This window comes from Nelumbo lutea, chromosome 1, assembly GCF_056320005.1.
Source record: "Nelumbo lutea isolate HS-2025 chromosome 1, American lotus-T2T, whole genome shotgun sequence".
Taxonomy (NCBI): Eukaryota; Viridiplantae; Streptophyta; class Magnoliopsida; order Proteales; family Nelumbonaceae; genus Nelumbo; species Nelumbo lutea.
Genome location: NC_142684.1, coordinates 37,863,338 through 37,888,790, shown reverse-complemented (window position 1 = coordinate 37,888,790; position 25,453 = coordinate 37,863,338). Strand labels below are relative to the sequence as shown.

Sequence of the window (25,453 nt, the reverse complement as noted above, 5' to 3'; positions counted from 1 at the left end):
GAGAATTTTCTTGTATTTAAACACCACCCATCCAACATGGGAGGGCAGTTGGAAGTTAATAAACTCTTGTGGTTTTTTTCTCACCCTAAGCAGAATACTCTATCTCTCTAGCTTTGATTGGGACCTATCACCACGTTAGTGGCTCAAGTGGCTTCATTGGGTAGAATGGTGGTACAATACCACATGTCATAGTGCAGCAAGAATGACTCCCTTTCGGGCTCGATATGGACGGGACCCACCTCCCCTACTCCCATATGAGAAAGGGTATACAACAGTAGCAACAGTAGAAGACCAACTCCTCCAGCGAGATAGGGTGTTACAAGATCTCAAATCCCACCTCCATCGAGCCCAACAATGGATGGCAGATTCCTACAACAGAAGGCATAGGCCTGTCCAGCATCAGATTGGGGGAGCAAGTCTTCCTTATATTACAACCATACAAGCAAGTTTTAGTAGCAGGCCACTGGTGGAACAAGCTGATCCCTAGGTACTTCGGCCCATTTTGGATTGTGGAATGCATTGGGTCGGTGGCATACAGGCTTGACCTCCCAGCAACATCAAAATTACACCCTGTATTCCATGTATCCCTACTGAAGAAATGGCCAAAAACAGGGGCAATAACAACAACCACCCTCCCATCATTCTCAAAAGATGGCCAAGTTCAAACTGAGCTCACTCAGATAACAGATTTCAGGTGGATATGCAAAGGGAATCACATCGAACCAGAGGCATTGGTGGTATGGTCAGGTCTCCCAGTTGAGGATACAACTTGGGAACCTTACTTGGATTTACAGAATAGATTCCCACATCTTGACCTTGAGGGCAAAGTCGCTTTCAAGGGAGGAGGGACTGTTGGGACATGAATAAAGGGGATACAAGTGTACAAGAAAAGGCCACACCAGCCTTTAAAGAATGTAACTAACAACCAACCACTAGAACAAACTAAATAACAAACTAGACAAGTGGAGAGGCTGGTATAACAGAATTGTAACAACAAAATATAAATAAGGAAAGGAAGTTAGGAGGGGATTATGATTTGGGAATACAATCTTTATTTCTCTCTCTCTCTCTCTATCCTTCTCTCTCTCATTCAGGAGGCAGGCTCCCTCGAAAGAGTCCCTGAGTTAGGAAGTTCCTAACAAAATTTTCACAATTATTCAGTTAACCCAACCCACAAATTTGGAGCCTTCACACTTTTTGTAGAATGAAAACACTATCAGTTAGAAGATCATAATCCAATCATATTAGCTTCAAAATCATACATGATCCCTTTTTTCTAGTGGTTGTTTTTCATATTCTCCTTCATCCCCTTATATGACCTAGTTAATATTTTTCCTTCTTACAATATATACATTTTTTTGTTTCTTCATGTTTTTTGTCTATCCCTTTTGTTATCATGCCAACATGAACCCCATAATGTGGATTATGAAATAATATAGCTCCTTTGAGCAAATTTCACTCCAATCCTAAGATTCATTTTTTATTGTAAATGCATAAATTTCCTTAAGCATTATTCCCTATTAGAGTTCTTCATCTAAGTCTTTGACCCAAGTGTTACCATCTTTCGAAATGGATAGTTTTATTTGTTTTTCAAAAAACAAAAAAAATGATTTCTAAAAAATTTTAAAAATCCAAAAATGAAAAAAAAGAAAAACTACAAAAGAAAAAAAAGGCAAAAAACTTCACAAAAACCAAAAAGAAATTCATCCATGCATCCATTGAAAAAAAGTTAAAGCAAGTCATCAGATTACTTCCTAATCCACATCATAGCAAGTCATCAGATTACTTCCTAATCCACATTATAGCAAGTCATCAGATTACTTCCTAATCCACATCATAGAAAGTCATTAGATTACTTCCTAACATGGAAAAACACCTTGGTTTACATCATGACACGACATTTGGTCAGCATAACAAATTATCATCTTGATCATAGCATCATAAAATTCCCAACATGACAAGTCATATTAACAACTTTGTGTAATTCTTCAACATGACATCTCAACAAAGCCATATGCAACAAGTGCCAAGCATGTCATCAATTTAGGTATGAATGGACTTACTAAGCTCAAGATGCCTAAAAACCTAATAAAAAATTAAAAAAAGAGCAAAAAAAAAAAAAACAAAAAATGAAAAATGTCCTTTCCATCCCTTCCCAACTCATTTGAGACTAGGGGCAAAGTGGTTGATTAAGGTTCACCAAAATAAAGGCCACTCTTGGTCGATTTCTACCCTATTTAGCCACCCATTCTACACACTCACCCCTTGTAACCCCTGATTGGACCTTATCCCTTTCTTCCTAAAATCTAGAAAATTAACCCCCAAACCTTTTCCTAAAGTGAATAGCTCACCTTCCCCATATCATCAAGTAATATAGAAAAATAAACAAGAAAAATCCTAAAATCAATCAAAAAATTAAAAGGTAGGGTTCATGGAGTTTACCACTTGTGCCTTAGACAAGGGGCAACGAACGCCTTAAGGGAAGGTCATCCTTGGTCGTACACTTACCCTGCCCATTATCACATTGTAATCCATTTTAAGCCACTTTGTACTTGGTTATTTTTACCTACTTAAACCCCCAAAAAATCTTCTTTTTACACCTTTTAACCATTCCTTAGGGTCCTTCTAAGGAATACTCATCCACCTCCATCCAAACTAGGGGTGACATGGTCATCAAAAAAGAAGTTTAGTCTTAACAAAAAAATTCTTGATAAAAGCTCCAAAAAAGAAAAGAAAGAATTTAAAGAAAGAGGAGAAATCCAAGTAGAAGTCAAGTCAAAGTTGCAATCCATCATAACCCCAATTATCTAGTCACTCAAGTGAAGTGATACAATGCACTCATAAGCCTTCAATAGGCCCTTAGGTAGCACTTTCAATTTGAACCATTTTCATCCCTTTCTTTCTTTATTACCCATGTCATAAGCCATGTTTTGTCCTAAGGAAAAATCCTTCTTGAACCCCTAGCAACGAAAGCCTCAAGTCAAAGGAGATAGGTGGTACCACTCTAAGATACTCTCCTTTGCTAAAAAGAAAAAAAATAGCCCTACAATTATCAGCAAGAATGTGACCCGAGTACTTAAACCCCATTGTCCTTTATTGCAAACATCGTGTCCCCTCTATTTGAGCTTTTATATCGATTTCCTAACCCAAATTCCAAACCACATTTCTAAATCTTGAGAAGTTATCGGCCACTTATGATCAAAATCTACTTCTCTGAGAACTACGCTGGCTTGATCCCACATTGGATACGTAGATAGTCTGGACCCTTATTCTAAATGAAGCCATTCTAAAGGAAAGGTATCTCCCTAGCCCACTAAGACAAAAACCTAAAAAGGTTGACTCAGGTAAAAGATATGACACAAGAAACAAGAAAAAAGACAAAAAGAAGAGGCCAAAAAGAGAGAAATAAGCCTATTGGATGAATACCTGAAAGGGCATCTAGGAAAAAGATAGGGCATCAAAAATCAATGGCATGAGCAATGAAGGAAGAAAGTCATGATCCTTTTAAGATATGCTCACCAAGGAAAATTGGTACATGTCACACAAAGCTAAGGATGAAAGAAGCCCAAGACAGGAGCATTACTTCTATTGAACTCTATTAAGTGATCCAAAAATTGGAGAGATTATGAATGACCAATCCCATGAGGAGGCCTGGATCTATGCAGATTTGGGTGATGTTTGTGTCTTAAGTAGGTAGATAAGCTCTTAAGTTAGCAGTGTGGGTTATTTCTCTTTGTGCAATTTCAACAACTTGAGCGGAGCTTCTAAGGTAAGAAAGTCCTAACAAAGAATATATATATATATATATATATATTAGATTTGTCTAAAACAATAAAAAATAAAAGTGTGCAACATCTCATGCATCAATCTAGTCCTTCATCATCATCTTTCAACATCAATTCCATTGCACCTTTACAAGGCATATCAACATCATCATCTTTCAACGTCAATTCCATTGAACCTTTACAAGGCATATCAACAACATCAGCCCCAAACCATCAAGCTTCAACATAAGTAAGCACCAGATATGCAATTATTAGCCACCTCATCTCTTATATTGCAAGTCATGCAACTTTTCATTACAATTGCACTATCTCATCTTCGCATCAACACCATCATCCTTATTGCATTGCATCCATTATTGGAGCTTTGAGTCCCATATGCCCCTAATCCTCATATCAAAACATATTTTGGACTTCAAAGCTAAATGCCCAAAGAGCCATGCATATTGACTTGCCCACGTCAAACATGCATGGTTCAGGTGTAAGAACTGATGGGTGTCTTTCAATTCTATTTAACAAGGAAATACATTAGAATGACTTTTTCACACAACAATTTTCTACAAAAAAAAAAAGATTTTTCTCATTGGTGAAAATCATCTTTCCCTTTTCATCATTTGTTCATCAAATTATGCATCCCAAAAAATCTCAAGGAATTGGCCAGTGGGGGTGCTTACAGTTTGGTTAACTGAACCATGGGTACATTTTTGAAATAGAACCGGTATCACTAGTTTTTGCATTAATCTGAACCATAATCAAATCAAAACAACTGGTTAACCGATCTTTAGTTTTTTTAGTTCTTTTTATATTGCAATTGTTATTAAAAAAACCTCACGTGTCAGATGATGGCACATGAAGTGCCATTGCCGATTTAGTTCAAGCTTTCTATAATAAGATCTGCCTCTGTTTCACACATAGTACCTCTTAAATATGGAAAAAAAATATAATGATAAACTAAGGAATCACTAGAGGATCCGTTAAAAATCAATATCCTATTAATTTTCCATATAAATTTGATTGATTGCTATGATGAGACCCTCCTAAGTTGCTAGAGCAAAGGCGGTGGTGACTAGTGACTTAGAAAGCCAAACCCAGCAACCAACAGTAAATCCAAAAACTTGTATTTGTATCCTTACTCGGTCGCCAACCCTTCCTTTCATTTTTGGCTCTTGCCTCTTTGGCCTTTGTATCATTCCTTCTTTATTAGTTTGAGAGAAGAGAGTTGAAACTGGTAGAGATGGGTGAAATTGGGGAAGTAAGGAATAAATGAAAGACGAGAGAGATCAGGGGGAGGATCATTAGAGATAGAGAGATGGGGAGATGAGGGGAGAAATGACTGAGGAAATGAGAGATTTGAGAGGGGAAATAAACAATGAACTAGCGATTGTCAAGTAAGACTGGGATAGTGAGGGAGATGTGAGAGTTTTAGAGAGTTGGGGGGAAGGAACTCAAGTAGTCAAGAAATAGAGATAGGGTTTCTTCTAGGTTTGGATTTCTTTCAAAAAGAAAAGAAAAGTGAAAGGGTTAATGGGGGAGGGTAAAAAAGAAATATTGATTGAGAAGCCTAAGAGAAGAAATAAAATTAGAAAAATTTAAAATTATAAAATGATTATAAATTAATACACTGTATATACTAGTCAATTCATTTATCCAGATTTTTTAGATCGGTTTCTTCTGTTCTAATCATTTTTTTTTTATTTTTCGATTTCTTATGAGCACTTCATTGATCAGTAAGGGATTCTATAATTCCTCTGTTGCAGAGACGATCGTAGTCCTAGAAAACCATACAAACATTGTAGGTGAGAGATTTCATTTTAAAAACAGAAAACCCGTTAGGAAGAGATTCTAGGTAGATAGTTAGGTAGCATACCATTGGAGGAGATTCTAGGAAAATCCTTTTCAATAAAAACAATTATAATCTTTTAATCAACTAGGACTTTTGTCATGCAAAAGTTTTTCAACCAATATTCTTTTGAAAGCGGGATAGTCATTCCATTACATTTTAGTAAAAAATCGGCTGTCTCCTACATCTTTGTTATTCAGATTATCACCATCCAACAAACGGGGTTAATCTTCTACAACACTTTGAGCTTCAAGAATGCTTCAACTAAGCTATCAATCAACCTAGGGGCATTTTTAAAATTTCATAAAAGTTTGTTCCTCTAGGTTAACAAACCCAACACCATAGGTACATAAAGCCCAAAATTTCAAGTATGGCGATACTAAGATCACCCAAATTCGACATTGTTTACCCCTCCGTTCTAAAACCCGAAGCCAAAATTGATTTTGATCATTTGATTGGAATCTTTTTTATCATGAACATAATTTCACAATGAATCATAAATCCAACACCATAGGTACATAGAACTGAAAATTCCTAATCCAATGATACCAAGATCACCTAAATTGACACCATTTACCCCTTCATCTTAAATCTTGGAATTAGAAATGATTCTAATCATTCGATTAGATTTTTATCCCGCATCAAGTTAGAAATCCAACACTGTAGGTATGTAGAGCCTGAAAGTAGAAATTTGACAATACCAAAACCACCCAATTCTAACATTCTTTACCCCCTTCATCTTAAGACCTGAAGTCGAAATCAATGTTAAACATCTGATTGGAATCATTTTCAATCCTAAACCATATATCACATAAAATCTGAAATCCAATCTTATAGAGCTCAAAATTCCAAGTCCAACAATATCAAGATCGTCCAATTTCGACACCATTGACCCCTCCATCTTGAGACATCTGAACCCTCCCTTTGGAATCTTTTTTTTTGATAAATGAATGAGATTTATTAATCAGCAGAGGAGAATAGTACAATGTCTCAAGGAGAGGCACGAGATGCAACCTCTCCTGGTTAGTTAAGTACAACTTCCACTGTATTATAACAACTTACAAAGTAGCACAAAAAAGGACCTCCCTGGATACCCCCTGTTTAGCCAAAGAATCAGCCATAGTATTAGTTGACCTACTTACCCATTTTACCTCAAACCTCATGTTCCTAGTTAACCACTTTACTTTTTCGATGAGTTCTTTGTAGCCCCAAATGGTAGCATCCAGGTTAAGCAGCCACCTTGTTACCACATGAGAGTCCCCTTCAACTAGGAGATGCTCCACCCCAAGCTGGTTAGCAATCTGAATTCCTTGTACTGCAGCTAGTATTTATGCCCCCGTAGAGTCCCCCACTCCCATCGGTCTTGAGAATAAGGAGATAATGTTGCTGCCTTTGTTCCTCAGGACACCCCCAATGCCTGATGGCCCAGGGTTACGTTGGATGCTTCCATCAAAATTTAACTTGATGATACCTTCTGACGGCGGATCCCATTCTGATAGGCGTTTGTTCTTCTTTGTAACACAGTATTAGCTATTGCTAACCAATTCCTCCACAAACCATCAAAAGAGAAATCATTGAATATCTCCAAGGTTTTCAGCCAATGTATTTCTCTTGTTAGAATGCAGTCCTTCACTTCTTCTAATCTTCTTTCTTTCTCTAAGAAAACTCTTGCATTCCTTTCCTCCCATAGTGTCCATAAGGTTGCTGCCCTAACACATTTCCACATGAACTTGCCTCTTTTAGTGTGCCAAACAAAAAAAGAAGGGTTAAATAACATACTCAAATCAATTGGCGGAGACCACCTCCCTCCAAATAAACTAAGGCTCCAACTCCATAAGTCTGTAGCAAGGGAGCAGGAAATCAACAAATGGAAACAGTCCTCATTCTGGGCCTTGCACAAGAAACACCAATTCGGGGAGAGACATAGAGAGGGTCTCTTTTTCTGCAAGTTTTCCAAGGTATTGATTTTCCTGTAGTAGACTTCTCAATAGAATACAACAATTTTTGCAGGGATAGGTCGGGCCCAAATCTCTTTGAAGGGGTACCCTTGGGAGATGGAGTTAGAACTAAGGGATTTTTTGAAAAGAAGCAAGTGAAAACACCTTTAGGAAGGGGAGTCCAGATTCTTTGATCAGAAGAAGTGGGGTCCAAACAAACAAACTCTAGTAAATGAAGAAGCTCAGTGATACAAATTGACTCACCGTCCCTCAAATTCCTATGAAAACCGAAATCCCAGTTTAAAGACAAGGGACTCAACGGGTTCGGAAGAAAATTTGCAATCAGCTCATTTTTGTGAAGGGATAGGGAATAAAGCGATGGAAATTGATCTTTGAGGGGTTGAGTACCCACCCAAACATCCTCCCAAAACCTGATAACATCACCAGAGCAAGCATCATACCTGATAAAACTGAGGAAGTGAGGAAGAATGCTATAGCTTTCCAAGGTGTTGTGTGGGTAGCTCAACGAGATATCCTAGCATCCCAACCATTTCCTGAGCAGCCATGAATACTCAACACCACCTCATGCCATAATCTCTCTCTCTCGGGGCAATCTCCATAACCACTTCCCTAGGAGGGCTACATTCTTTAGCACTATATTCCCTATCCCTAGACCTCTTTCTTCCTTAGGTTTATTAACTATCTCCCATCTAACCAGATGATCCTTCTTCACCTCCCTTGGTTCCCATAGAAAGTTCCTCATTATCTTCTCCAGTTTCTTAGCCTCCCTTGGTGGAATCTTGAACACTAATAGGTAGTAGGTTGGAAGGTTGGAAAGTGTAGCCCTAATCAAGGTCACCCTACCCCCTATTGAGATGTAATTCTTTTTCCAAGCTGCCAATCTTTTATCAAAATTTTCCACAATAAGGGCCCAGAAACTACTTTCTTTAGGGTTAGCTCCTAAGGGTAGCCCTAGGTCAAAGGCCAAGGAGAGGTAATGCAGCCTAAGCACTCAGCAATGGAATCAATCTCCCACTCCTCCATATTTACTCAAGCCACACAACTTTTGTCAAAGTTTATCCTTAGATTGGAGGCAAGCTCGAAGGCTCTTATTAACTTCTTAAGGTTGTCCACCTTTCTCAGATCACTCTCTTCGCAGAAAATAACTATATCATCTGCAAACTGAAGGTGAGTTATTGGACAACCTCTCCTCCCTATTCTCCAGCCCTTTATGTGGCCCTCCTCATTTGCTTTGGAGATCATTCTACTAAGGACATCAACAACAAGTATAAAAAGGAATGGAAAAAGTGGATCACCTTGTCTTAAACCTTTGTTGGCTGGAAAGAAGTCCTTAACCAAGACTGAATAATGACAAGAACTTAAACATCCACTTGTGCAATTACACTATTTGTCCCCAAACCCACGTCTTTTTAACACCTTCAACAAGAAATTCCAGTCCACTAAATCATAAGCCTTTTCCAAATACAATTTGCAAACAAAACCTTTTCTGCCAGATCTCCTCGTCTCTTCCACACTCTCATTTGCAATGAGGATTTGAGCTATGATTTGTCTATCCTGTACAAAGGCTCCTTGTGCTTAGCTAATGAGAGAAGGGAGAACTGCTTTGATCCTCCTTGAAAGCACTTCAACCAAAATCTTGTAGACACTTGTCACCAAGCTTATTGGCCGAAAATCTTTGGGGTGCTTGGCTTCAATCTTTTTAGGAACTAAAGCTAGAAAAGTGACATTGATTCCAGGACTTACAATATGTTTATCCTCAAATTCTCTAATGGCTCAAATTAGGTCTTCTTTGACTATATCCCAGCAGTCCTGATAAAATGCCATTGTAAATCCATCTGGGCTCTGTCCATAGAAAAGATAGCTTGTTTGATTTCCTCTTCCTCGATCATTCTTTCTAGCCATCCCCTTTCTGTCTGGTTCAAGATTGGCCAATCCTCCCCCACTAACAACCGATTCTCCAGGGGTCTTTGGAATATTGATTTGAAATGGTCCACAATCCTACTACCAATCTCCTCTTGAGAAGTAATCTCTACTCCATCAATCTCAAGCTTTAGTATCAGGTTTCTCCTTCTTCTCCCATTAGCCATAGCATGAAAGAATTTGGAATTCCCATCCCCTTCCTTGATCCACTTATGTCTAGACTTTTGTCTCCACGATATCTCCTTCCTTAGCAAAACCTCCTCTAATTCTTTTTTCAATCTCCATCTCTGTTCTCTATCTTGCACATCCATTATCGCTTGAGTTTCTTTTGCATCCAAGTCCTCAATCTGAGCCATTAATCTAGTTTTTTTTTCCTCCACTCTTCCAAATTGATCCCTATTCCACTCTTTTATTTTGCCTCAACCTTTTTAATTTTTTATGGAATCTAACCCTGTTCCATTTCACTTCCCTCATCTCTTCATTCTACCATTCCTTAATCTTAGCCAAAAAGTTCTGGATGTGTTAACCACATATTCTCAAATCTGAATGGTCTAGGTCCATTTCCAAAAGGTTCTTGTCCTACTTCTATGGGGCAGTGATCAGAGGTTATTCTAGGTAGTGCCTTAGCCACCAATCCTCTCCAATGGCTCTCCCAACCCTCATTAAAGAGAAATCTATCAAGATTCGAGCAAATTGGGTTTTCTTGGAAGTTGAACCAGGTAAAGATTGCTTGTAGTAGAGGAAGTTCTTGTAACTCACAGGAGTTAATGAAATCATTAAACTTCCTCATACTAGTCGTGATGGCCTGTCTGGGATTATTTGATTCAGTTGTGAATCTAATTGCATTAAAATCCCCCCTCCCCCAAACACCAAGGGCCTTCCCATAAACCTTGAATGCCATGAAGCTCCTCCCATAGTTCATTCCTCTTTGTAATTATTTGGTCCATACACATTTGTTTGCACCCATATAAAGCCATCTTCCACCATCCTGAATTTTAAGGATATAGTAAAGTTTCCTATCAGCTCCTCTATTGGTTCTACAAAGTCCTCCCTCCATAGAGTTACTATTTCCCCCCGAAGCTCCCCATGAAGGAGCTGAACACCATCTGACCCCCTTACTTTCCAAATCTCTCTAATCCACCTTCTATCCAGTTCAGCTATTTTGATCTTCTATAGCATCACAATATTAGGTCTTTCTTTTTGTTATGTTTCGTCCTACCTTGGAGTTCTATTTGTCTAAGATCAGTCACGTAGAGAGAGGTAGAAAGGTGGAAGAAAGAGAGAGAGAGAGAGAAAAGAAGAAAATCTGGTTCGAACAGGAAGTCAAAGAACATAACTTCCATTCGGCCAGACATGTGCTTTTATTATTAAAATTAATGGAAAAGACATATGTGCCCTTATTTAAGTAAGGGGCATTGGTTCTAACACAATATTACAGATCAACAACCTTAATCTAAGTATAAAGACAGAAATACCCCTACGCTAACACTCCCCCTCAAGCTGGTAAGTATATATCATATACTCCCAGCTTGTTACATATGTAGTCCACTCTTCCCCGACTCAAGCCTTTTGTAAATAAGTCTGTCCACTGGTTTCCTGTATTAACATATGCAATGTCTAGCTCTCCATTCAGCACCTTCTCCCTCACAAAGTGACAGTCAACTTCAATGTGCTTGGTTCTTTCATGAAACACCGGATTAGAAGAAATATGAACTGCAACCTGATTATCACAATAGAGATTCATTGGAGTATTGATGTTGTACCGTACTTCCTGTAGAAGGTTCCTTAGCCACACTAATTCACAAGCAGTATGCGCCATAGCCCTATATTCTGCTTTTGCACTACTTCTTGCCACAACTGTCTGCTTCTTGCTTTTCCATGTCACTAGGTTACCTCCCAGGAAAGTGCAATAGTCAGTGGTAGACCGCCTATCAGACCGCGACTTGGAGCCCCTTTTAAATACTCACAATTCTCAGAACTGCATTCCAATGAGGAATCAGAGGTTTCTGCATGAACTGACTCACCACACTAACCGCAAATGAGATGTCTGGCCTAGTAGTGGTTAGGTAGTTCAGTTTACCTACAAGTTGTTGATATATGCTAGGGTCTTCAAACACTTCACCCATATCACTGCTTAGCCTAGTATTTGTGTCCATAGGTGTTTCAGTTGGTTTAGCATCCAACAAGCCTGTTTCTTCCAGCAAATCAAGCACATATTTCCTCTGGCACAGGTTAATACCATACTTAGATCTTGCTACCTCTATTCCCAAGAAATATTTCAGTTTACCAAGATCCTTTGTCTGAAAATGATCCTGTAGATAAGTCTTCAGCCTGTTAATACCCATGTTATCGTTCTCGGTAATAACAATATCATCTACATACACCACCAACAGTATTTTTCCTCTCGGAGAATCATGACTGAATACAAAATGATCAACTTGGCACTGTTTCATACCGAACTTCTTTACTACCTCACTGAACCTGCCAAACCATGCTTGAGGAGACTGTTTAAGCCCATATATAGCCTTCCTTAGTCTGCACACCTTACCATCCTCCCCCTGAGCGACAAACCCTGGAGGTTGCTCCATGTAGACCTCCTCGAGTAAGTCACCATGCAAAAAGGCATTCTTGATATCAAGCTGATATAGCGGCCAATCATACATAGCTGCAAGAGAGATCACAACACGAACTGACCCTATCTTAGCAACTGATGAGAAGGTTTCTATGTAGTCAATACCATAGGTTTGGGAGTACCCTTTTGCAACCAATAGCGCTTTCAGGCGTTCAACACTACCATCAGGCAGATACTTAACTGTATAAACCCATTTACAACCAACAGCTTGCTTCCCAGGAGGAAGAACGGTGAGGTCCCAAGTATGATTATGATGAAGGGTTGAAAGTTCTTCCATCGCATGACACCACCCTAGAGAGGCAAGGGCTTCCTGGACATCCTTAGGGACAACAACTGATGATAACAAGGTGATAAATTAGCGATGGGAGGCGGAAAGGTGAGTAAGTGAAACATAATTAGAAATAGGATGAAGGGTGCAAGTGCGCTTACCTTTCTGCAAGGCAATGGGGAGATCAAGCTCAGATGTTGGGTTCGGGTTTGGAGCCGGATCTGCCGACGAAGATGTAGCCGGAGGGGAGTAGTAGCTGGTACGCGTGGGCGATGTGTATACACATGACGGATAGGTGCGCGTTCAACAAGTGGTGGTACCGGAGGCAAGGATTTGGTCACGACTGGAACAAGGGGAAGAGGGTTGGCAACGGGAAGTGGAAGAGGAGGTGATGAGGAGGAAGAAGAATCACCGAACCCCAAAAAGAACGGAGTAGACTCAAAGAAGGTGACATCAGCACACATAAAGGACCGTCGAGAACTAGGATGGTAACACTTATACCTTTTCTGGGTTTGAGAATAGTCAAGGAAGATGCACTTGAGAGAACGGGCATCGAACTTGTTGTTCCCGGGACCTAGATTATGGACAAAGCAAACACCCAAATACCCTTGGCGTAAGAGGGAACGGAGACAAGGCGGGAAACAAGATTGTAAACGGAGAATGACCATCAAGGATGAATGTGGGCATCCGATTAATCAGAAAGCAAGAGGTAAGCACCGCATCACTCCAAAAGGGTTTGGGAACATTCATGTGATGCATGAGGGATCGTGCTGTTTCCAAGAGATGGCGATTCTTTCTCTCAGCCACTTCGTTTTGTTGTGGGGTGTAGGTACATGAGGTCTGATGTATAATGCCGTGTTAGTCCAGGTATTCTTGAAATGATGAGGATAAATATTCACGACCGTTATCAGAACGGAAAACTTTAATGTGAATACCAAATTGATTACGAATATCAACATAAAATTTCTCAAAATTGGTAAACAATTCTCTTCTTTCTTTCATTAGGTAGAGCCACGTCATCCTTGAAAAGTCATATACAAAAATGACAAAATATCTATATCCATTATATGACATCACTTTATAAGGACCCCAAACATCAGAGTGAATCAAAGAAAAATGACTCGACACACGGTTATCAACCCTAGAACTAAAGGAAATACGATGCTGTTTCCCAAACTGACACAACTCACAATCCAAAACAGAAAGTTGACTCAAAGACGGAACTAAAGACTTCAAGACTTTTAGCGACAGATGACCAAATCTGCAGTGCCACTGGAGAGGAGAAAGGGATGACTGGAGAGCTGTTGAAGTTCTTCCACCACCGTCAAGATAATACAGTCCACCAGCTTCATGCCCTCCACCAATCTTCATCCCTGTCTTGAGATCCTGAAAAACACACATAGAGGGATAAAAGGTAATGGAGCAGTTAAGTGATTTGGTAAGCTTACTAACAGACATAAGATTAAAGGACAATTTAGGAACATACAAAACTGAGGAGAGGGATATAGGGTCTAGGTCAACATTACCAACACCACAATTTGAGGATGTGGAACCATTAGCAAGGGTGACTGATTGTGATGTTGAGCAATGAGATAGGGAAGAAAACACACCTGGAGTTCCAGTCATGTGATCGGAGGCTCCAGAGTCAATGATCCAGGGGTTGGGTGTGGATGCCAAACAAGCCATACCTGAGTGAGCGAAAGTCACCGTGTTCTGCTGTGATTGGATAAACCTCTCATATTCATCACGGGGAACACTCACCATTTCCTTCACGGGACCATCTGTGGATGTAGGAGTTATCTGATCAGATGAACGATTCTCCTGTCTAAAGTTGGAACTGGTGTCACTAGTCACGGCATGATTGGCCCAGGTTGAGGGTGGATCATGTAGATCATAACAATAGTTAATGGTGTGTCCATCCATACCACAATGAGTGCACCTCCTTGGGTCTGAGCCACGTCTTCTACCACGGACTCCCCCTGAATCTCTGCCCCCAGTACGACCACCACCACGATTATAAGTAGGCCCACCATTGCCACTTCTGCCATACACCAGACCACTACTACCACCACGGCCAGACTAAGCTCCCCGAGCTCCACCTCTAGCACCAAGGCCTCTCGACACAGCAAAGGCAGATCTATCTGAGATATTAGAGTTCTCAGTAGATCCGATAGAAGTCCTCTGGAGTCGAGCAAATACCTCTTCTAAAGAGGGGAGAGCTGATCTTCCTAGTATCTGAGCCCGTACTGGTTCATATTCAGATTTCAATCCCACCAAAATTCTAGTCACATCATGCTGTTCTCTTTGTTGTTGCTGAATTTTGACATCATTACGTATGTTTCTCATACTAGCATAGTACTCCTCAAGACTCTGATTGCCCTGTTGCAGATTAAAGTACTCCTGATACAGCTGATACACTCTGGTTGTATTGTCCTGACCCAAATACAATTTCTCTGCATGGTCCCACACATCTTTGGAAGTGTCAAGAAAGATGAAGTTTACACTAATCCTGGGTTCCATACTATTCCATAACCATGTGATGATCTGAGCATCCTCTTGCTCCCAGTCTTCATACTCGTGAGAGTCAGTGGAGGGTTTATCCTCTCTTAATATTACCTTCTTCTTTGCCTTCAGAAAGACTTCGACAGATTTAGGCCAAGGCACATAATTCTTTGCATTTAGTTTAATGGAGGTCATTTGAACATTCAGGTAGTCTATAGGCACCATCATAGTAGGTTTGCAATCACTGTTATCTCCCATTCTGTTATCACCGGTTCTGCACACTTGCTGAATTCTATTACCACTGAATTGTGCGCACTGCACATGACTAGATCACACTCGTCACACTGATTTCAGCACTTGTTGCTGAAAAGTGTACTCTTTACACCACAAAACCTACTCCTACGGCTACTTGAAATCTCACCACTATATGATCACAACTCTTCCTTCGAAATACACAAAAACAGCATAAACCCTAGCATGCTACTGTCTGAAACCCCAGCATATGATCTGAAACATATTCCTATTTGATCCACAACAGAAATCATGCACAGAAATCTCTTACCAGCAGAAAATTAGTCCACACAAGACAGCCACTGTACCACACAGATTGGCCCTTTTCTTTTCATCGATTAGGGGAGGGCGATTTTAGAAACCACAACAACCGACCACACAAGACACGACTAGAGGCATAGAAACCTCCAAGGGGAGAGGGCGATCACTCCTTTTCAACCCTTTCCCTTATCTCCAGTTGAATGCTGGAAAATCAAGAGAAACCCTAGATAGGGTGCGCAGAGAAAAGAAATCTAGGCAGATTCGAGTGGCTCTGATACCATGTTATGATTCGGCCTGCCTTGGAGTCCTGTTTGTTTGAGATCAGTCATGTAGAGAGAGGTAAAAAGGTGGAAGAAAGAGAGAGAGAGAGAGAAGAAGAAAATCTGGTTCAAATTGGAAGTCAAAGAACATAACTCCCATTCGGCCAGACATGTGCTTTTATTATTAAAATTAATGGAAAAGACATATGTGCCCTTATTTAAGTAAGGGGCACTGGTTCTAACACAATATTACAGATCAGCAACCTTAATCTAAGTATAAAGACAGAATTACCCCTATGCTAGCACTTTCCTAAGTAATTCCTTAATCAATCTCCTTTTTCTAGCACTGCCCAAATCCCTCACATTCCAATTGATTATCTTCATTAACCTTCATGAATAAGCCCTAGAACAATATTTCCTTCATTTGGTTGCTTTTTTCCTTTCCCCTCTTCCAAAGAATTCGATATCCCCTTCAATGTCCAAAATTAATCTCTCTACTTCAGACTTTTTCTTTTTCCTGCCCTTATTACCCACTGACTTCCTAGATGGCCCTTTACTTCCTGTTTCCTGCCCCAAACTGTTTGGGTTAGTATCTGCTTTAGATTTTTTTGGACTCTCCTCTAATATTTCCTCTTTCTGTTTGTATTCCTCCAGCAAGGTACAGATCTGCTCCCATATCCATTCTAGTTTCTCCTGTTTCCTTACTACCAACCTAACTCCCTCAGTTCGAAATCCCACCTTATTAATCACCATTCCCCTGTTGCCGCTTGGTTGGTCTGGTTGAGATTCCAGGATATCTGTCACAAGCTGAGAACCCTTATTATATCTAAAAACAAATGAACAGGCTTACCTGAAGGTGGCATAGATGATTGCAAATGGACCAGCTGTTGGGTATCAGTTCTTGGAGTCTGAGCCAGACCCATCCCCTTTTCCTGACTCAGCCGTGGAAGTGAACTAGGTTCAGGCAATCCTTTGATAAGGCGCCATAACTGATTCTTGTTTCTCTGGTCCGATGTCCTGACTATGCTGAGCAAGCGGAGTAGAGTCATTTATTGGCGGAGATGTCAATTGCCAGACCTCTTCGAGAGTTCCCAACTCTGTTTTTTGTTCGGAATACTTGGACTGATAGACATCTGTTTGCCGCAGCTGAGATTTAGGACTCTTTGTCGTCTAATGTTGCCAGTGTCTTGCATGTCCATTTCCTCCTCTGGAAATAAGATTTCTGTGTTTAAACTTCCTTCGTCCAAAATATCTTTTGGTTTTTGAAGGTCGATACTTCCCAGACTCATCGTTCCTCCATATTTTGAGTCTGAATCAGAGAGCTCTTCATCTTCTGTCAGTCTGTCTGAATCTGAGTCAAGTGACTCACTTCGCTTCACACACCTCGGATCGCGGCGGTCCTGTGCGGAGGTACTTGTCTTCTTTGTCGAAGGGATCCACTGTAACGAATTGGGAATTCTCACTGAATTGTTCACTGACCTGTGCGAGCTCAAGGAAGATGATGGTAGACCTTGTTTATTGTCTACCCGAGGTCCCTCCCCCCTATCACGTGCCCCTTTAAGTCGTCACGCACAAACTTGATTCCTGGGCCAGTTATTTTTGGCCCACTTAACTTTTTGGGCCTGTTGGGCCCAGGTAGAAGATTAGAATTAGGATTTGAGCCTGCTGGGTGAACCACCACGCCACTTCCTGGCAAAACCCCCACCTGACCTGATGGTTTACCTCCCTCCAGCTGTACTGTATCCAGATCCTTTCCTTCATTTGAAACACTCAATATTTTGGTGGCGCTACAAGCGGCTACCTGAGCATAGGTTCTATTGGTTGTCAAACCTTTGCCTTGTGTCACACACCTCCATAGAGTCTCCTGGCCTAAATCTTTTGGATTGCCTAAAGGTAGAGTTTCCAATTTCAGTGAAACTTCCTTGTCTCTTTCTTCTAACCAACTTCAAGCTGCCACGTAGCTCCATTTCCTCCACCTTCTCATCTTCCTCCTTCCTTGCCTCCCTCCAAAGGTTAGCTTCAATGGAGGATACTAACCAAACTGGTACAAACAGTTCATTCACCATTAGAGTCATCTTCCTTGGTATATATTCTGGTTTAACTCCACCCAGTAGAATGGCTGCACTTCATAGATCTCCCCAGAAGACACCATCAAGGCGAGCTCCACACAGAAAAGTGATTGAGTTTGCAGTTTCTTGATTCCAAAGATGGAAAGGCAACCCAATCACTCGTACAGTAACATTGTCTTCCACTGAGAACACTTCCGAATTTGAAGAGACAGACCATTTATAGACTGAAAAGGTCCCCAGAACATCTTGGATACAACATGCTCTAACATTTACCTGGTTTTCAAGAGGGTCCAATACTGCTTTAACAGAATCAAATGGAGTTAAAATGAAGGTGCTTCTTAGCAATAGTTTGATCTTCAGTAGTTCTGCAACTTTCCACCAATCTGTCACCAATCCTCCAGCTCCAACCACTAGTGTTCTTTCCCATTTTCCTGCTGTTCCATCTGCTATCCAGGAAGGATCCCTCCTACTGTTTGCCATGGTTAAAAATTTATTTTCTGGTACCTCTTCCTTATACCTGATCTGTCTTCTAGTTTCTGGTCTTTGTTCCCTTTCATCAATTTCCGATAGTTCTTTTTGTTCCTTTCTATTTAGGAATTTTGCAAGTATCCCAGCTATCTTTATCCATCCTTTACCATTCTTCCCTTGAGGGAAGCAAACCATCAGCTTCCTTCCTTTAGAAAAAAATTCAGTGAGGGATATGAATGCACCCTTTGCATTCCCCTTGTTCTCCATCACATATCTCCTACCTGATTCTGAGGACTTTTCTTTCCACTTTATCTGTTTCCCTTTAGTTGCTGCATCTGAGTCATATTCCTTCACCCAGATAATCATGTCTGAGCCTTCCACAAGAACCGTAGCCCTCTTCTGTTCTCTTATTTTCAGTCCCATTCTTCCTTTGATCCAAATTTCTTCAAAGAGAAACTCTTTGGCCTCTACCCTCAAAGCTCTCCGCCATTTTGCTTTCTCCACAAAGCCTCCTTCCACTAAGCCTCTATCCATGGTCCCCTTTAACATGTTATGGAGGCAGTTTTTTTATGAGATATGGTAGTCTTGTTCCACAACTTCTGAACTGTGATCCTTTCCCTTTGGAATCTTCTTCATTGAGACTTTGAACCAAGGAACCCACACAATCAGATCTTTTTCCCAATATCTGTAACAATCTTCAAATTCAAAATTAACCAACTAATTAGTCTCCAATCAATCAAACCAATCACCTAAACTTGGAATATTCATTTTAGGCAAATCCGTGCCTTTATCATGAAGACATTCCATATATTCTCTTGAATGATTGAACCAATCTCTCACATGGGTGGATTGTTAGCCCTCTCCCACAATTAAACTTCCTCAAGAATCATACTAAACCCTATTCCTTTATTTTCCAACCAGTCAATCTCAATCATTGATTCACTTCTAGAATTCTCTCCAAAAATCTATACATAACATACCCCCACCACCATTCACCTAGACACACATGGGGGACTTAGAGAGATTCTAGCCTATAGAATGCCCCTTTTCCATTCAACACAACTTTAGCCTTCCTTTACCCATGTCCAAGACTACGTCTCCCCACTTTCCTTTTTGCCCTAGCTTAAGAGATAACCTTCATCATGTCCAAAGTCTTCTCTTAAGCCATGCACAACACTGTTGTAATTTTTAGCAAACCCATGAGCATTTATAGGTATTCATAATACTTCCCACATGTCCTATGTGTCTAGTAATTGTTTTTCATGACCACAACACAACAGTCTTTCCACTTCATTCACAAGCTAAGAAAATCCAACTGCTACCCGAAAACCAATCCTAAGGCCTAGAGGACATGGCTGAACAATAGAAGGCATCCAACAGTGTTTCTTTTGTCATTGGGCTCCACAACTTAACTATTTGGAGATTTAGAACCCCTGAGATCGATCATTTAATCAAGGGAAGCATCTTAAGACTTTTTTTTTCTTGACAACTCAAGAAGAGGGGCTACATAGAACGGGGGGGGGGGGGTAGCACGTCCCCAAAAATCTAAACAATTAATAATAACTAAATCTCTCTAAAGGTTTTCTACATTTATAGAGGATGAATGAGCACAATTATCTATCCAATTCGCAACTATGCTTCTCTAAAGACGTAATGATATTCCACCTTGCCATCTATCTTTGCAAGTAATTGCCTGCAATCTTCACTGATCAGTTTCAATCTCTATAGGGGCTCCACTCAATTTTTGAGGCAGTTGATAACAAGCTTGGAATCATCTTCAATATTAATCCGCTTGTTATTGAAGTTGATAGCAATATTGTGGGCTTCCCAAGTAGCCTAGGCTTCCAATAAACTGATCGTAGTAGAACTATACTACAAGCCTTTAAATAAACAATCTGACCTAAATGATTTCTAGCTACACAAGTAATCAAACACTTGCCATTAACACAAGAAGCATCAAAATTGATTTTAATGGCATCTAAACATGGGATCATCCATTTGACTACAACCCAACTCTTCTCTTTGCAAAATCTAGTATTGAAGTAGGATTTTATTTCCAAAATGGTGTTTAGTGCTCTCTCTCTAGAGTGATGAGAGGAGGCACAATTCTATTGTTATGTATAACTTTAGTTCTAATTAGATTGATGTACATAGACATTTTAGCATGATCAATAAAAGTGCATTTTTGTTTTATATTCAATAGTATGTTTTTGTGAACTACTTAAACTAGGCACTTATGAAACTTGTATTAGTTTAAAATTTTCTCAGCCATTGGATACACTTGGGGAGTTTATCTTGACAAGGCTGACACTGATGTGTTGCCAAATTGGTGGAGCAGTCTATCTCAGTTACCAATTTCTAGTTATGCCCTAGGCCTTGGATATAGATGGGAAAAACTGGAAAGTTGCACTTAACCCCATACTTGATTATGATACTGTAATATGTCTTTGATTGAACTATTTTTGATATTCCAACCAATGAGATCCATTGAGGGTCAAATAACTAGGCATATTGGAGTAGTTAGGGAAATTTACTAAGTGGGTAGTCATAGTGATAGGATCTACCCCTTTGTCAAACAAGGTGAATACCAGGGTTTACTCTCTTTGATGGAAACCTAAACTATCGATAGTGGATTACAAGTACATTTAAAATATGGTTTGCAAAATGTATTTATATGTTACATTATTATTTTACGAAAAATATTTGCAAAAGGTTTTAATCTTAGGATCCATCCAAGTAGAGAATGTAAACACTACATTTTGCAAATAGGGGAGAAGTCCTCCCCTGAGCAGTGTTTTAATGATTATGGGCCGAGAGGTTAAGAGTAAGAGATTATTAAAAGGCTGATTATCTAGTTGGCTTTATCTTGCATAAGTCCATTATCCTTGGGTCTTCATACAGTGGTTTAATCAAAACTAAGCCCAAGTCGATTGAGTCAGTTGTTTACTGACCTTAGGCAGTGAATTCAGCTTATCCCTAGGAGTGGGGCCAAACCCTTGTGGACTTATGTGAGACTTTTGTGGGTCTCACACCATACAATATTCAAGCCTTAAGTGTCCATGAAATTGCTTGCAACATGAAGCTAATGTGATTGGTTAAGAATTTGGATAAAAATGGGTATGGATCTCAGTATGAAGCATCCATTATCTTAAGAAGATAATGATTATCTAATTAAAGATAAATCCTAATTCAAATATGATTTGGATCAGCTCCTAATACGATTAGGGGAGTGCTCTATGTAAGGGATGAGAGGGAGGGGGGCAAACATTCCAATTCTTCCCACTCTCTCGTACTCTTTTTCTCTTCCCTTGCACTTTATAAACTCTAGTTTGAACTAGCCATTGTAGGGGCTGATTCTCTTTAGTCCTTAGCTGTGTTTTTGGAGAAAAACATCATCCATATCAAGGTTCTCAGTTCTCACACAGTTGCATCGATCCAAGAAGGTTGGAGTTCGGTTTACTGAAACTGCAGTGATCCAAGAAGGTTACAGCAGTGATTACTCTTAAAAGAAAGTGGTAGTTCATATCCAAGAAGGTTGGAGAAAAACATCATCCATATCAAGGTTCCACCTTTTTTCTGTTTTTTTTTTAGTAGTGAGCCTTTTTTTATTTCTACCTCCCTAAGCGTCTTTTTTTTTCTTGAAAGAAAATATCAATTTTTCTCTTTGTCAATTATTATTTTTAGTCCTAAGTTTGGACTATGTGTGCATTTATAGCGGTCATATTTGGCCTACCTCTGCACATATTATTCATCTTTTTTTTCCTTTTTTTTCGCTATTCGTGGCTTTTTTTGTTGAATTAATTTCACTAGGGAGTTCCATTTATCCTCCAACCTCTAGTTCACTCATTTTGGGGATTATAGTTATTTCTTTTCTAGTTAAATCATAAGTTATTACTTAGTGTTTTAACCATTATTCTATTATTAATTGATAGATTGTAGTTAACTTTCATTTCTTGATTAATTTAGTGTTATATTTACCACTTTCTTTTCCTAAATTTCCATTTCTAAAAAATTTAGGTGGCAACTCCATCCATAATGTCTTGTCCCTCTGGATCGAGTAGCCTCACATGGGAAATCCTAAAAACAAGAATCTATAGTTCCATCCATCAAACCCACTAAAAATACATTGACTAGATTAACTAAATAAAGATCTTAATAAATAAAAGGTTAAAATTCTTAAACTACCCCTAAGGTTTAGGAAATTGACTAACTATACTCCTACTGTTTTAGCATTGTCTTAAAGTACCCCTACTGTTTTTGACAATTATCGCCATCGTTAAATTGTAAAAACAATAAAATGTCCAATTTGCCCTCCATCGTTTCTCAAAATTTTAAAATAAAACACAACTGCTTCAATGCCAGTATTTCTGATGGCATGAAAATTTGTTCAAAGATTTTAGCAAGAAATTGTGAGAAAAAAACTTGAATTTACAATAACCGGTCATATACCTTTGGACATATCAGTCCTCCGACCACCGGTGATCATGGAACCTTTAAACGGAATCACCACCGAGACTTCCTGTTTCCTTCAAGACAGGTTTGTTGTGCTGGGACAAACTTGAATCAGAACTTCCTAATTTGTTTTGGAGTTCCAAAAACCATAGCAGTTCACTATGGTAGTCAGTTTCAGCCCTTAGTTTGATCGAATAATATAGATGGTCGGTTTTTAGCCAATTATTTGCTGTGGGTTGGGGATTAACAGTTTTGATGCTCAAATAACTTCTATCTCATCATCGTGTTGCTTAATCTGACGATTTGCTAACTGTGTGGTCTCATAAACTACTCTCTGTATCAGCATGACAGATTCTGTAGATCGGTTTCTAGCATTTCATTTTATTTTTACAATTAGGTAATGCATTTTTATCGTGCAAGATTGCAATGTGTCTTCATTTCTCTTATTTTATTTATTTTTGTTGTAATGTCTATTTAACTTTTTTATACATCAATCAATACAATTCCTTTTGTTCGACACTTGGTGATTGTTAAAGTGTAATATATTTTCATACATCTCTCATTCATTTGTGTTTGCAGGGGGAATTAGAGCTGATTCGTAGAGGCGGCAACAACTTTCAAAGAGCATAACCCAGAAGGAGAGAGGAGAGAGTGCCTGTTATAGTTTTGTTTAAAGTCGCGAGTTCTGTGCAATTCTTTCGGTTTCTATTTGTGGGATGTGGGGATTTAGGGTTTGAAAACAAGGGAGATGACATAGGGCAGTGGTAATTACAACAATGGGGATGGGCAGTGGTAATTCCAACGGATCCATATGAGCAACTTGACTTGGCGCGAAAGATCATGTCCATGGCAATTGCGTCTTGGGTGTTGAAGCTTGAACCCGAGACGGGGCGGTTGTGGCAGAAGATACCGGAAAAGGACCGGCTAATATTTGAGTTGGAGAAGGCATAACAGCTTGAGCAGGCACTTCAGAAACGGATGCATGGTTGAGGGTTTCTTTCGAAGAAAATGTAATAAATAAATACTTTTTTATGGAATTGAACTTTTTGTGAAGATGCGTTGGTTGATTGTTTTATGTTTGTGTTGAACCTATTAAGGAGCGAGAATATTTGGTTATGACTTCAAAGTAACTGAGCCGGGATTTGGTAAAGGTGGGAAGAGTGAGAAAAAGAGTAGTATTGGGTTTTAAAAATATTTATGTACAGATTTTGACGGACGTTAACAATAGGGGTAGAGTTAATCAATTGTAAGAAACAGTAAGAGTACTTTAAGACAATAGTCAAAGAATAGGGTAGAGTTAGTCAATTAGATAAATGTTAGGGGTACTTTAAGAAATTTGACCTAATAAAATGCAAAGTGAAAGATTCAGCAAATCCGATGGACCATGTGGGGATGATTCCCTATCTCTTATTAGCAATGTTTTTAACCCACCATTGACCCAGACAGTCAAACTGTTTGAACCATCACCCGGCTACATTTTCAGTTCTGGTTTCACTAAAACCCGTCATTTAATGAAAAACCATTGATCAAGTCAATAAATTATCGACTCGGATAGTTGAACCGTTAACCCAGATGACCCCTCAACCCTCTTTTATTTTCATTCTCCTTTTACATTATTTTTTCCTTTTAGGGTTTTGCTGAGAAGAAATGGAAGAGGAGTTTCTATCTTTCAAAAGAACAGAACCCCACCATCGTTGAATGAGAGATTTAGCGCCGAAAACTACAGTGATTATCTACGGCAACCTGCAATTGGATTTAGAATTTTGCATGATTTACATTCAATGTTTTTGCCTTTTCATCGGGCAAGTTTTAACTTAATAATTTCATTTTCTTTTTTCTTTTTTTATTTTTTAGTACTCATAACTCTCAGATTCTAATTCTAATCTGCTGCGATTTACATGCAAACAGTAGCCTTTCATTCTAATCTATATTTTTTTTCCAAATTTTCTGTTATCCCCTTATTGATTTAATCATTTAACGGCTGCAACCCTACCAGTTAGCAATCCTTTTGGCGATGATCGGAGCTTCAAGTTTGAAGTTTGAAAAGGGAAAATTTTTATTTTTCAGAAATTCTGTATCTCTTATTTTCTCATCTGAAATTCTGTTATGGTTTTTTGAGAATGATATTCCTGGATTGGTATCATATCCTGAAAATGTCATTTTTCAAGGATTATTACTGATAATTTTCTGTAATTTATTTTGCTTTTCTCATGCATTTTTTTCACTGTTTATATATACTCTTTTGTAAATCTTAGGCATTTTTTGTTATTCCAATTGGTTTATATATACATATATATATATATACAACTCTTATATATGTATAAATATACTATATGTCTACATATATTCTCTCTTTTAATATTTTTAATTATAATGTCACAGCCTGAACCGTTCAACCCAAACAATCGGACCAGTGACCCGTGACCCAGAGACAAAAATGGTTTGACCTCCAAACCAGTTTTTAAAACATTGGTTATTAGGATTGGTATAGCTATAATTCTTACCTTTAGTTATTTGCTGGCTCTTCGTCATCTGAGTGAGGGGTAGACTATAATCGATGCCTGAGTTAGGCATCTCTATAAGTTGTTCTTAACATATTTGCTAAAAAAAAAGTTGATTCTAGTATTACCATCGAAGATAGGATGGCCATGGCAGAAATGTGATAAATGGAAGCAATGTTGTTAGACTCGGACCGAACCAGAAAATTGAACAAGTGGAACAGTGAAAATGAATGGTTGACCATTCAACCC

General features: G+C 39.2%; 1 long non-coding RNA gene across 1 annotated transcript in view; it reads left to right on the top strand.

Annotated features, from left to right (window-relative positions):
- The window catches only part of LOC148874314 (uncharacterized), a 34,158-nt gene extending 10,329 nt beyond the window's left edge, over window positions 1-23,829 (top strand). Inside the window, exon 2 of the long non-coding RNA XR_016105424.1 lies at window positions 23,283-23,829. This is a non-coding gene — a long non-coding RNA (uncharacterized LOC148874314). The remainder of the gene's footprint in view (window positions 1-23,282) is intronic.
- Window positions 23,830-25,453: the final 1,624 nt, after the last annotated feature.